Source organism: Pseudophryne corroboree, chromosome 5 (assembly GCF_028390025.1).
Source record: "Pseudophryne corroboree isolate aPseCor3 chromosome 5, aPseCor3.hap2, whole genome shotgun sequence".
In the NCBI taxonomy this organism is placed as follows: Eukaryota; Metazoa; Chordata; class Amphibia; order Anura; family Myobatrachidae; genus Pseudophryne; species Pseudophryne corroboree.
This window is the reverse complement of record NC_086448.1, coordinates 706,751,888-706,765,286: the sequence shown is the minus strand read 5'-3', so window position 1 is coordinate 706,765,286 and position 13,399 is coordinate 706,751,888. Positions and strand designations below refer to the sequence as shown.

At 47.5% G+C, this 13,399-nt stretch overlaps 1 protein-coding gene across 5 annotated transcripts in view; it reads left to right on the top strand.

Annotated features, from left to right (window-relative positions):
- Positions 1-13,399, top strand: part of LOC134929354 (uncharacterized) — a 290,903-nt gene that overhangs the window by 23,874 nt on the left and 253,630 nt on the right. The gene's annotated exons all lie outside the window — the stretch shown is intronic.

The following is a 13,399-nucleotide window of genomic DNA, read 5'->3' as shown; positions in this document are numbered from 1 at the left end:
TCCTCAGGCTGCAGAGAAATCGCTGGTCCTCCTTCACTTCTGACTACAAGTATCAGGGTGCAAAACAGGGGGGGCACAAGCGAATTTGGTGCTTTACAAGTGTGTTTTACTGTGTACTACCCCCGCCAGTATAATTAATATAAAACATTACTGAGTGAAAAACGCGCCATTGCAGGGGCGGAGCTTCTTCCTCAGGCAGCCAGCACACTGCTCAGCGCCATTTCCTCTCAGGCTGCAGAGACATCACTGGTCCTTTCTTCCACTTCTGACTACAAGTATCGGGGTGAAAATAAGGGGGGCACAAGCGTTTTTGGTGCATTACAAGTGTGAATTACTGTGTAATAAGCGCTGAGTGTCTGGGCATTCTGTGTTCACAGGCATTAGATACTGGCGCTGGGGTTGTGAACTGGCTGCTCCTAAACTGTGTCCCTCTGACAGATTTTACTGTGGGTCTGTCCCCTATAAGTCCCAGTGTGTCTGTGTGTGTGTTGTACACGTGTGTAAGACATGTCAGAGGCAGGGAGTTCCTCCCCGGAGGAAACCATTTTAGGGACATAGAAGTGTAATGTGGTGACACTGCCGGCACACCAAGAGCCTGCATGGGTGAAAGAAATACGTGATAATATGCATCATATCAATAGGAGATTAGATAAGTCTGAATCTCATGCTGAATGCTGGAGGAAATCTGTGGAGGATGTGATTTCTGCTGCGGGGTACACTGGGCTCCACAAGGATAGACATTGGGGGGTGTAGAGTAGGATCTTGATCCGAGGCACCAACAGGCTCAAAGCTTTGACTGTTCCCAGAATGCACAGCGCTGCCTCCTCTATAACCCCGCCTCCCTGCACAGGAGCTCAATTTTGTAGTTGGTGCTGCAGTAAGCAGGCACATAACAGAGGGGCTGCTCCAGGCAGCCCTAAGAAGAGCTTTTTTTGAAGAAAAAAGTGAAGACTACAAGGGCAGCAGCGGAGGTAAATGTCAGTAGACATTTACTACTGCAACTCCAGCTCTCCCCAGCGGTGCTGTACACTCCCGAGCCCTGGTTGCCGGGTAACTACAGAGGGAGGCTCCGGTTTTCTTCACAGTCAGTTACACACGACGGGGGCTATCCGGGATCGCGTGGCCGCGATTTGGGAGGCGGTAAGTGGGTCCCGCTTGCGGGACCCGGTCTTTATCGCGATCCGGCGCGGTCAGTGTGAGGCGGGCCGCGCGCGCTGGCAGTGGACACTGTGGCAGTACAGGCGATCCCACTAGATCACCAGGGCATGGGTGCAGGTCAGGTTTTCTCTCTAAACCATTTTCAGTAGCCCACAGTACCCGGTGGTATTGCCAGCTGGGGGATAAGGCTTAGACCTGAAGCCCCTCCCCCAGCCCCAGGGCGCCATTTCCCGCAAATGTTCCCGCCCTGGAGCTGCATATCTGTCTCTCCCTCACTCCCTGTAAGTGTCTGGGCGCCATTATCTCTCAGCTTCACTGTTCCTGGGACTGCTTGGGCAAATCCTCCTGTGTAAAGCCGCCTGGTTGTCAGTGCTGTGACTTTACATGACACTTAAGTATTCTACCTGCCTTTTTAGACAGTGCTAGTTAAGAAAGAGTGCATTTAGGCCCTCATTCTGAGTTGTTCGCTCGCTAGCCGCTTTTCGCAGCAGTGCACACGCTAAGCCGCAGCCCTCTGCGAGTGAATCTTAGCTTAGCAGAATTGCAAACGAAGTATTCGCTTTATTGCGAAAAGATTTTTCTTTGCAGTTTCTGAGTAGCTCCAGACTTACTCTTCCAGTGCGATCAGTTCAGTGCTTGTCGTTCCTGGTTTGACGTCACAAACACACCCTGCGTTCGCCCAGACACCCCCCCGTTTCTCCAGCCACTCCCGCGTTTTTCCCAGAAACGGCAACGTTTTTTCACACACTCCCATAAAACGGCCAGTTTCCGCCCAGAAACACCCACTTCCTGTCAATCACACTACGATCACCAGAACGAAGAAAAAACCTTGTAATGCAGTGAGTAAAATACCAAACTTCTTAGCAAATTTACTTGGCGCAGCTGCAGTGCGAACATTGCGCATGCGCAGTTAGTGGAAAATCGCACTGATGCGAAGGAAAAGAACGAGCGAACAACTCGGAATGAGGGCCTTAGTCAGGGTTGATTCTGCAGAATACGGATGATCCCGAGCCATCCGCCCCTCCTAAGAAACCAGAGAGGTTCAAGCGTCAGAAGGTGGTTAAACAAGTTTTACCTCACTCTGACCACCTAGTGGATATACGCCAGGAACCCTGGGAAAACCCGGGTACGAAGTTTGTGCCTCAAAAGAAGATGCTGGCTCGCTATCCCCTCGCACCAGAGCTGTCTAAGAATTGGGAAACGTCTCCTCCAGTAGACTCACATGTGGCTAGGATGGTGGTTTCCTCAGCTCTACCTGTCACTACCGTCACGTCTCTAAAAGAGCCTACGGATAAACGTGTGGACGGTTGTCTGAAAGCGATTTACACCCTTACGGGTGCTGCACAAAGGCCCACTATTGCAGCAACATGGGCTGCAGAGGCTTTTGAAGCATGGGCCTTGGATTTAGAAGCTGAAATCTCTTCTGACCATGTTAGACAATGCTTGTCATATATTGTCACAGCTTCTCGCTATATTAAAGAGGCGGCTTCTGATGCCGGTATCCTAGCAGCCAAGGCTTCTACTACGTCAGTCCTGGCTCGCCGGATATTGTGGCTGAGATCCTGGTCTGTGGATCTGGACTCTAGAAAAACCCTGTAGGTACTCCCTTTCAAGGGAGATATTCTGTTTGGGGAGGACTTAAATAAGATTGTGGCTGACTTGGCTACTGCCAAAACTGCCTGTCTGCCAAGTACCGCTCCTTCTGTGTCGAAGGCTAAAGGTACTTCCTTTCGTCCTTCAGGTAAAGCAAAAGGTCAGGTGTACAACAAGCAGGCCCGCACTTCCAAACCTGGTAAGCCAAAGCCCAAAAGAGCCTGGGTGGCCGGTCAGCCAGCTTCCAAGACCGATAAGCATGACGGGGCGGGCCTCCCCCTGGGGGATCCCAGGGTGGGGGTCCGGCTTCTAGGGTATACCCAGGAATGGTTGAAGACCACTTCAGATGCCTGGGTACGGGAAGTCGTCATTCGAGGTTGCGCCATAGCCTTCAAAAACCGACCCCCTCATCGATTTTGCCGAACAGACGTTCCGTTGGACCAGACAAAGGCAAACACTCTACATTCGGTGGTACAGACCCTCCTGGATACAGGAGTTGTAGTACAGGTGCCTCTTGTGCAGAGGGGCCGGGGGTACTATTCTCCGCTGTTTCTAGTCCCGAAACCGAATGGGTCCTCCCGGCCCATTCTCAACCTCAAGGCATTGAACAGGTTTGTGAAGATTTTCAAGTTCCGTATGGAAACCCTTCACTCTATAGTTCTGGCCTTGGAACCTGGGGACTACATGGTCTCTCTGGACATACAGGATGCTTACCTGCATATTCCTATAGCAGAGTCGCATCAGCAATACCTCAGGTTTGCGATTGGCAACCTCCATTACCAGTTCCCGGCGTTACCTTTTGGTTTAACTACGGCTCCGCGAGTCTTCACCAAAGTCATGGCGGTGATGACGGTGGTACTCCGCCGTCAAGGGGTCAGGATACAGTCGTATCTGGACGACTTGTTAATCCTGGGAAATTCCCCAGAAATTCTCCTGCGTCATCTGGATATGACTGTCCAGTTTCTACAAGCCCACGGGTGGCTCATCAACTGGAAGAAATCCTTCCTGGTCCCTGCTCAGAGCATGATGCACCTGGGAGCGCTATTGGATACTCACAACCAGCGGTTGTTTTTGTCTCAGGAGAAAGTCCTGAAGCTTCAGGACAGGATTCGTTGCTTCCTTTCTCATCCGCAAGTGTCGATACATTTGGCGATGCAGGTGCTGGGCCTCATGGTATCAGCATTCGACATGGTGGAGTATGCTCAATTCCATTCTCGCCCCCTCCAGAAGCTGATTCTAGCCAAGTGGGACGGCCTGCCTCACCGGATCAGGTCTCGCATGATCTCATTGACTCCGGAGGTCCGTCTGTCGCTGCTCTGGTGGCTCCTGGACCGACAATTGTGCAGGGGCCGTCCAATCTGGATATCCAACTGGGTCCTGTTGACGACAGATGCCAGTCTAAGAGGTTGGGGCGCGGTGCTGGAGCAACACTCCCTTCAGGGTCGGTGGACCAAGGAGGAATCCCTCCTCTCGATCAACATTCTGGAATTCCGGGCGGTCTTCAATGCATTGAACCTGGCCCAGCATTTAATTCAGAACCGTTCTGTTCAAGTACAGTCGGACAACGCCACCACAGTGGCTTACATAAATCATCAAGGCGGCACTCAAAGCCGTTTGGCAAAGAAGGAAGTCTCACGGATTCTACATTGGGCGGAACGCCATCTACTGGCCATATCGGCAATATTCATTCCGGGAGTCCTGAATTGGGAAGCAGACTTTCTCAGTCGTCAGGACGTACATGCCGGCGAGTGGGGCCTCCATCCAGAAGTGTTTCAACTCCTTGTGGAAGAGTGGGGCCTTCCAGACGTAGATCTGATGGCGTCTCGACACAATCACAAGGTTCCGGTCTTCGGAGCAAGGACAAGGGATCCTTAAGCAGCATTCGTGGATGCGCTGGCGGTGCCGTGGAGGTTTTGGCTGCCGTACGTGTTCCCTCCGGTGTCACTTCTGCCCAGGGTAATTCGGAAGTTCAAGCAAAAAAAAAGGAAATCTGCTTCTCATAGCTCCAGCGTGGCCCAGACGGCACTGGTTCTCTGACCTGCAAGGCCTATCGTCAGAGCGTCCAATTCTACTTCCACAACGCCCAGACCACCTCGTTCAGGGCCCCTGTGTCTACCAGGAACTAGCCGGCTGTCTTTGATGGCGTGGCTCTTGAAGCTTCCGTCTTAAGGGCTAAAGAGTTTTCTGAGGCGGTCATTCAAACGATGTTGCTGGCCCGGAAACCGGCTTCGGCTCGGATTTACTATAGGGTCTGGCATTCTTACTTTGTTTGGTGTGCATCTAACGATTATGACGTTTCCAAGTTTACTATAGCCAAGTTGTTGGCTTTTCTTCAGCAGGGCCTGGACTTAGGCCTGCGTCTGGCCTCCCTCAAGGTTCAAATATCTGCCTTGTCGGTGTGGTTTCAGAGAAAAATGGCGTCGTTACCTGATGTGCATACCTTTACTCAGTGTGTGTTGCGTATCCAACCCCCATATGTCCCGCCTGTGGCTCCTTGGGACTTGTTGGTGGTTTTGGAGGCATTACAAGAGTCTCCGTTTGAACTTCTTGGTTCAGCTGATCTTAAGTGGCTTTCCCTTAAGGTGGTGTTTCTGCTGCCTATTGTCTCAGCTAGAAGAGTGTCGGATTTGGGTGCCTTGTCCTGTAGTTCCCCATATCTGATATTTCACCGTGACCGGGCGGTTCTTAGGACTCGTCCCGGATACTTACCTAAGGTGGTTTCTTCGTTCCACCTTAACCAGGAGATTGTGGTTCCGGCACTTGTTTCTCCTGATCTGTCTTCCAAAGAGCGGTCTTTGGATGTGGTACGGGCTCTCCGTATCTATGTGAAGAGAACTGCTATTAGGAAATCTGATTCTCTCTTTGTGCTGTTTGGGTTTTACAAACGGGGCTGGCCTGCTCACAAGTAAACTTTGGCCAGCTGGATCAGAATGGTGATTGCACATGCTTATGTGAGGGCTGGCCTCTCGGCTCCTGCTCACATTACGGCCCATTCTACTCGGTCTGTGGGACCATCTTGGACGGCCTGCCGTGATGCGACCCTTGAACAATTGTGCAAGGTGGCTACGTGGTCATCTGTGAACACGTTCATAAAGTTCTATGCCTTCGATACTGCCACTTCCCAGGATGCTTCCTTTGGACGCCGGGTTCTTGTGCCCGCTACAGTGCGTCCCCTCCCATAAGGACCTGCTTTAGGACATCCCCAATGTCTATCCTTGTGGAGCCCAGTGTACCCTGCAGCAGAAAACAAGATTTATGGTAAGAACTTACCTTTGTTAAATCTCTTTCTGCGAGGTACACTGGGCTCCATAAGGCACCCACCTTGATGCACTTAGCTTCTTTGGGTTGGTATGGCATTAGCCGCTGACACTTCTCTTGTTGTGACAATGTGGTGTATGTGGCTACTAACCGTTGTCGTCTCTTTTCCTGCTACTGCATTGGGCTGGTTAACTAAAAACACACAAGCACAATAAAGTGACCCCCTGGCGCTAATTATTAATTTAATTTGTATATATGTCCTATACCAGAATTGATATTAAAGAAATCTACATGCAGCTCACTGTAAAAGGGGGAATTCTCTACCCCCTTACCTCAATGCACTTAAGAAAATAAAAAAGAAATACAGACAGCGTTAGTAGATTTCTTATTAAAATACTTTTTATTTTTACTTTTATTTTTATTCTTATATTCCTTAATTTTTATAAAATGCTCCTTTCTTACTGCTAGAACTACTTTCACATAAAAACGATTAGTTTCTAAAAAACATGGCAAAACAATAATAATTCATTTACTAGCACAATTCAATGCTCTGCTCTGTGCAATAATTTTCCTACACACACTTAACTAAACAGCTGGATACAATTAGCTCAAACTGTTTCCTTTCAATCTTGCAAGATCATCAGCCTCTATATTGATACTCAGTTGCTTGGTTTAAGTTGGAAACTTTATTGATTCATTCCTAAGGTGGAGAGCAATAGTTGTTACAAAGTCTCTTATTCAAGATGTGTAATAATATTTCCAAGTCCACACTGCTATGGAGCACAGTGAACTGCGCTTCCAGATAGATTAAGACAAAATGCACAGTCTCAGTAATTTTTCCTTTCTGTTTTGAGAATGTCACTGATTAAGTACACAGCAGCAGTCAGTTGATTATTTGTTAATAAACATGCAGATATGTACAAACTTCGCTCAAAAGCGACAATGGATATTTAAGCAACTCAGCTGTTAATTAAAACATGGCCATGTTATGTGCAAATCGTTACCACATTTCCTCCTGGGTTCTATTTCTTTTCCACTCCCGGCTCTGGTGCTTAAATCCCTTTTCACGAGCCTTATCCGGAGGTCCTTAGAATTTTCCCCAGCGTGTCGAGGTAACCTTGTGGTGTGCTAATTGCGGGTAGATAGGAATCCGTAAGACGCGTTTCTCCGCCTGTAGAAATCGGCGGCTTCCTCAGTCAGATGGTTTGAAGTCTGCCGCCCCGCTCTCTTTTATCACCGGCATTTCTCAAATGCGCCTGCGCGCACTCACTGCGCTCCAAGACTCGTTTGGCGTGTATCAGCTGTTTAATCATTCACGGAGCTGCACTGTGCGCTTACTAGCGTTCCGAGTCCTGTTATTATACAGCCATTCATCAGCTGCTGTGAATCCTGTTTATATCCACACATTAATTTCTCATTTATTTCAGCTGAAATAATGTTTTTACTTATAGCAGTTTGTGATACTTATAAGCACCATATTAAGTTTTATATATATATATATATATATATATATATATATATATATATATATATATATATATAAAAACAATTTAAATGCCTTAGTCAGATACCGGAATTATTAATAGCAATCAGAGCAGAGCTTCTATATTAAGCAAATAAATAAAACCTATTTCTAGCTAGGATCATATACACATAAATTTCTAAAACAGATCAAATTAATTTTCTGGTTACACAACATATACCAATATTATACTCCTTTGATCTCACTTCAGATATACAGACATATGTATTACTCTGTCAGTATTTTTTAGCTAACCTCATAATCAGTACATTTCCTTAGGGCACTAATTACAGCATAATTTTTATCTATATTCTCATGCTGTATTTTATTTATTCAAAACTAAGGACACTATATTGTAATATTCAAATCTATTTAGCACATCCAGACTATCAATTATTAACCCAAATTCTTCATTATGATCCACATGAGTTATTTCCATCCATATAGATCTAACATATTTTTACATATACACATATATATGCGTGAACTTTCACACACACATATGTATATATTTAACATATCACTATATTATGTTATATTGACATTTCTATCCTTATTATTACTACTATTCTACCCCATCCTAACCCCCCACCCTACTCACAGAGATCCCACAGATATTGTCTGATAAATTCCAACCCCCCATCTGTCAGTTGTACATATTAATCCCTAACCCCATGGTCTAACTGATGTGGTTTAATTCAACCGTATCATTCAGACCATCAGGGCTCAGGGTACCCAGTCTAAATATCCAGAAGGCTTCCCTCCGATACAGTGTGTTAAACCTATCTCCTCCACGTGCAGTACTTTTAATTTTTACAGTGAGCTGCATGTAGATTTCTTTAATATCAATTCTGGTATAGGACATATATACAAATTAAATTAATAATTAGCGCCAGGGGGTCACTTTATTGTGCTTGTGTGTTTGTTGCTTTCTAAAAGACGTTCTCATCCCAGGCAGCTTTTAAAAAAAACCTAAAATGACGTCATTAAAATGTTTAACCGATAGAATGGAGAGGAGAAACATGTACCTTAAAGGGTCAGGTCATAAACCAAGTGAGAATATTAGGGACAATGAGGGTGGTGATGTACATAGGCTGTTTAATAAGTTGGAGAACCTATGCACCGCGGAAACCAGGCACTGGTGGGATCAGGTGACTCTCCAAAAATATCTAGATGGGGATATAATCCCAAGAGGTTTAAGAATTTTAAAAAATTCAACATTTGGAAAGGATCCAAAATTCACCAGTGACTGGAATCAGATTTTAGATACTTGTTCTAAGAACCTAATGAAGTTATTGATAAAATATAGAGCGGAAAAAGTCCAGAATTTACAGGTTGAAATAGAACAAACGCAAAATCTGTTAAAGGAATTTGAGGCACATCCAGATTATAAAAATAGAGATTTAAAAGTAAATAAAAAAATTGAAGAGTTCGAACAGACTCTTATATATAGAAAGGAACAAAAAATGAACAGAGATAGAATAGATTATGAGAAAGGGGAGGTATATCATTATAATAAGAAAAATAAAGTTTCAAATACCCCACAGAGGAAATTTGTCAGTGCTCATATCGAATAGAATCACTAAAAGTAAGTTCAGAGGAAAATCCCATTTTTAGAAAACAAGGAATAATAGAGAAGTGAGATTTGAAAATAGAAATAGATATGAGTTTCTATCCCATGAATCAGATCAAGAGCAAGAGACCCCGAGATGGAGGAATAGAAATAGGAATATGTATAGAAAATCAGAGACAGAGGATGATTTAGATTCCCCATACAATAGGTCTTTTTTAGAAAAACGCCAAGTGGCATTCTGGGAAAATACAAAGGGCCAAGTAAAAAGAACAAGGGAAAGAGACCAAGGGGATCGAGAGGAGGGACGAGAAAATCCCACAAAAAATCAATGTATCCGTTAGATGAGACTCAGGAGAGAAAGAAAGGGGTGTTTAATTTATCCTCAAGAAAACTAACTGAAGAGGAATTAAGGCTCTTGGAGAAAGGCTTGAACTTTGCTCCTGCAAGTAAGCCAAGCCTGTTCACCCTCTTTGTAGATCTAAATAAATATGTGCGAACTTTAAGTCGCAAACGTTGTTTCGCTTTAAAAGCTTTGAAAAAAATCCAAAACATGTGACACTCCTATTGTGTTAAATGTGGAGGATCAAGGGGCTTTGGATATATTGGAAGATTTACAAGACGGTACAGGAGAACAAATAAATTCTGAAATAAAACTTTATGATACAAGGAGGGTGGGCAGATTTAAAGAAAAATCCGAATTCTATCCTCTTCAGTATAAGGGCCCTTATGTTGAGAGTTTCTATAATAGCACTTTGGAACAATTTAAAAAGCTATGTGAGAAGGCGGAAAAAGGGAGCTTTAATGATAATTTGCAGAGAGGTGAGAGGAAGGCTCTCAAGACTCTCTATTCTGATGCAAATATAATAATCAAGCCGGCGGATAAGGGCGGTGGTATTGTGGTCCTAGACGTAGAGGACTATTTAGTTGAAGCCTATAAACAACTGGCCAATAGTCTGTTCTATGTCGGGTTGGACCACAATCCCTCCGCCCTTTACCAAAGGGAATTGAAAAATCTACTTGATGATGCCCTATATGGGGGAGCAATATCGAATGAGACGTTCAAATTTCTTTATAATACACATCCCGTCACACCCACTTTTTATTATTTACCCAAAATTCACAAATCACTTACCTCACCCCCGGGTCGCCCCATAATTTGTGGTGTTGGGTCACTCACTAATAATTTATCCTTTTTTGTTGATAATTATTTACAAAGCCACGTAGGGAAATTGAAATCCCACATTAAGGACACTAAGCATTTTTTGAACTTAATTAAAAATGTTAAATGGAAAGTGGGTTATTCCCTCATAACATGTGATGTGGAAGCACTCTATTCTAATATTCCACATGATCGAGGATTAGAGGCAGCGAAATATTATTTAGATGAAGATTTGGGGATGTCCGACTCCCTGCGTGGCTTTATTTTGGACTCAATTGAATTTATATTAAAACATAATTATTTTTTGTTTAACACTAAAGTTTATTTACAGACATGGGGGACTGCGATGGGGACGAGATTCGCGCCAAGCTTCGCTAACCTATACATGGGGAGGTTTGAGGAGGAGCATGTGTGGGGGGGCGGGCTTGGTAAAGTCTCGTCCTCTATGGCAGATTTCTTGACGATTTATTTATCATTTGGGATGGGGATTCACATTCAATAGACACTTTTTTTCACAATTTAAATCAAAATCAATATGGTTTGAAATTTGCATGTAGTCAAAGTAAGACCAGAATTAGTTTTCTGGATATTGCATTATCAATAGAGGGGGGAGAAATTGTAACAGAAACTTTTATCAAGCCGTAGATCAGAGCAGGTATCTAAACTTTAAAAGCTCTCATGAAAAAATATGGAAAATTAATATTCCAAAGGGGCAGTTTATTAGAATTAAGCAGAATTGTTCAACTCAAGAATCATTTAAAAAGCAAGCAGATGAAGGGAGTGGCCTAACTGCTGATGGGAGCAGACGTGAAGTCCTGGAGCTCCTGACCCTATAACCCCTATCCTCATACTGGCTGCATATTTCTCCTCTCCTGGCCAGGGCTCCCTCTTATCACACTGCTGACACATAGAGAGTTCCGCGGAGTCGGGGAGTGCCTCCGTGCTCTCCTGCGGACTGCGGCCTTCTCCCCAGTGTGGAGCCTGGGCCTGGAGTTTGGGGTCGACCTGGGCCACACTTCCACAATAGAGACGTTTGCCCAATATCGTCTCCGGAGGTCCCCTACACAATACTGCTGGCCCGTGAGACTGTCCTGCACTTTCCCCGAGCCCTCGAGCCTGTGCCCTCCTGCCTCCGTGGGTGCCCTGTGGCTGGAGAAGAACGGGGACCTTGATACCTGGCTGGATTCTGTCGATGGCGGTGGCCATTTTATCCTCATCTCGTCCCTCCGTGTGCCTGGGATCCTGCTGAGTGTCCTGCAGTCTACAACCGCTGCTCTCACCCCTTAACGGCCGAGACTCCGGAGTGACGCTGCGCTGTTCGGGAAGCCTTCGGGGCGCAGTACGAGGATTGGCACCTCTGTACGGAGCTTGCCGTGCCCGTGTTCTCCCGCCGCCTACTGCCGCGGCTCGCCCGCTGCCCGCTGCTGTCCCCCCGGCACTCTTATCAGGCCTCCCGGGGAGTGAAAGCACTGCTCCTCCGGCTCCTGGGCTGCCGCCGACGGCGGCCGTGCTCACAGCTCAGACCAACAAGCTAACTGCAGGACGCCAGCTGTGAGAACAAGAACGACTGAAAGACACCACAGTTCGGGCCTTTTCACCTCTCTTACTCCCCAAACAGCCAGGGCCTCCTCTACCTAACTACTGGAGCCTGGGGGGACCCGCGGAGTCGGGGAGCGCTTTTAAGCGCTCCTGCAGATTGCGGCCTTCCCCCCAGAAGGAAGCCGGGACCTGGAGTCGGAGGAGAACCCGGATCGCTCCCTCCGGAGGCGGATTCCCGCTACGTGCCGGCGCCTGACGAACCTTGCTGCCTTACCCGGACCCCTCGTGCCTCGGCCGGAGAGTGGGAGGCCGGACCCGCATCCGGGGGTGAGTCCGCTCCATAAACGGAGCTCAAGTTGTGGTCGCTAGGCCTGTCTCCCCTCACGGAAAAGCCGCGACTCCCGCGAGCCTGCGGCCTCCTTCTCACAGCTCCGCAGCGCTGTGCGCCCCGCTGTTCGGACCACTCGGTCATCACAATAGCGGCTTGCCCCTCCCGTGCTCCCCTCGCCCTGCGGACTCCGGAGCTCCCCTCTGCCCTCAGGCACACTGCCCCGGGAGGCCCCTGTGCTACACGAGATAGCTGACTCAACAGGCCTATTAACACCTCCATAGAGGCTCATTCCCTCCATCCCAGTGTCCACTCAAACCCTATCGGTGCAAGGATATTATCTGGGCTACAGGAGTGGGGTTTGCGGAGCCGGGGGGGGGCCTTAAAACCCCCCTGTGGGTTGCGGCCTAACTCCTTTCCTGAATCCGGGGACTCAATTATCCACTACATCCGGCAGGCTCTAAGAAAGACCCTGCCACAGACCCTGAGCCATCGCTCACACAGAAAACTCCTGTGTACGCTGGCGAAGGGCTCCTGAACCTGCCGCGGCTGTGCCGTCTTTACACCACCCGGGTGACCGTGGGACATAGAGGCGGGGAACACTCCACAGCACCGCTCCCAGGCCTCTAATTGCGCTCCAGAGCTGCAATCACCGGCGAGGGACCTGTGACCGGGTTTCCTGTGGCCTATCCCCCTGAAGCCACGGCTTTGATTTTGACTGCACCCCTGAGCGAGACCATTGGAGCCGTTCCCACTTGCCTACGGGACCTCCGGCCGCGGACCCAGACCATTACCGCTGACGGAATATCGGACGTCGGCTACCCCTCCCTGCCCTGCCTGCATTGCTTGGTCGCATATCACCTGCTTTCAACGGGCGACTGCCGCACCACCTTCCTGACGCACTGAACCTTCCACCGGAGGGGAACGCTCTGCCCTACCCGAGGTGCCTACCTATGTTCGGCCCTGCGATCATTGGGTCACCCACTCCCTCCACCAACATTGGGAACCTGGTTCGGCATCTGATGTCCCACAACCCACATCCAGCTGGTGCACCAGTGTGTACTCACCCACTTTAGAAGAAATGTCACTTTAACATTTATCTACCTGTATTACGACTGCCGGTGGGCGGGACGTCTGTGACGACCGCATCTTAACACGATTCCGTACCCAGCAGCTACTTCCCTGCACCCATATCAGTGGATACATGGCATACATTGCTATTCCATGAAGGGACCACCATTGGAACTTTAACTGCTGCACCCGAATTCT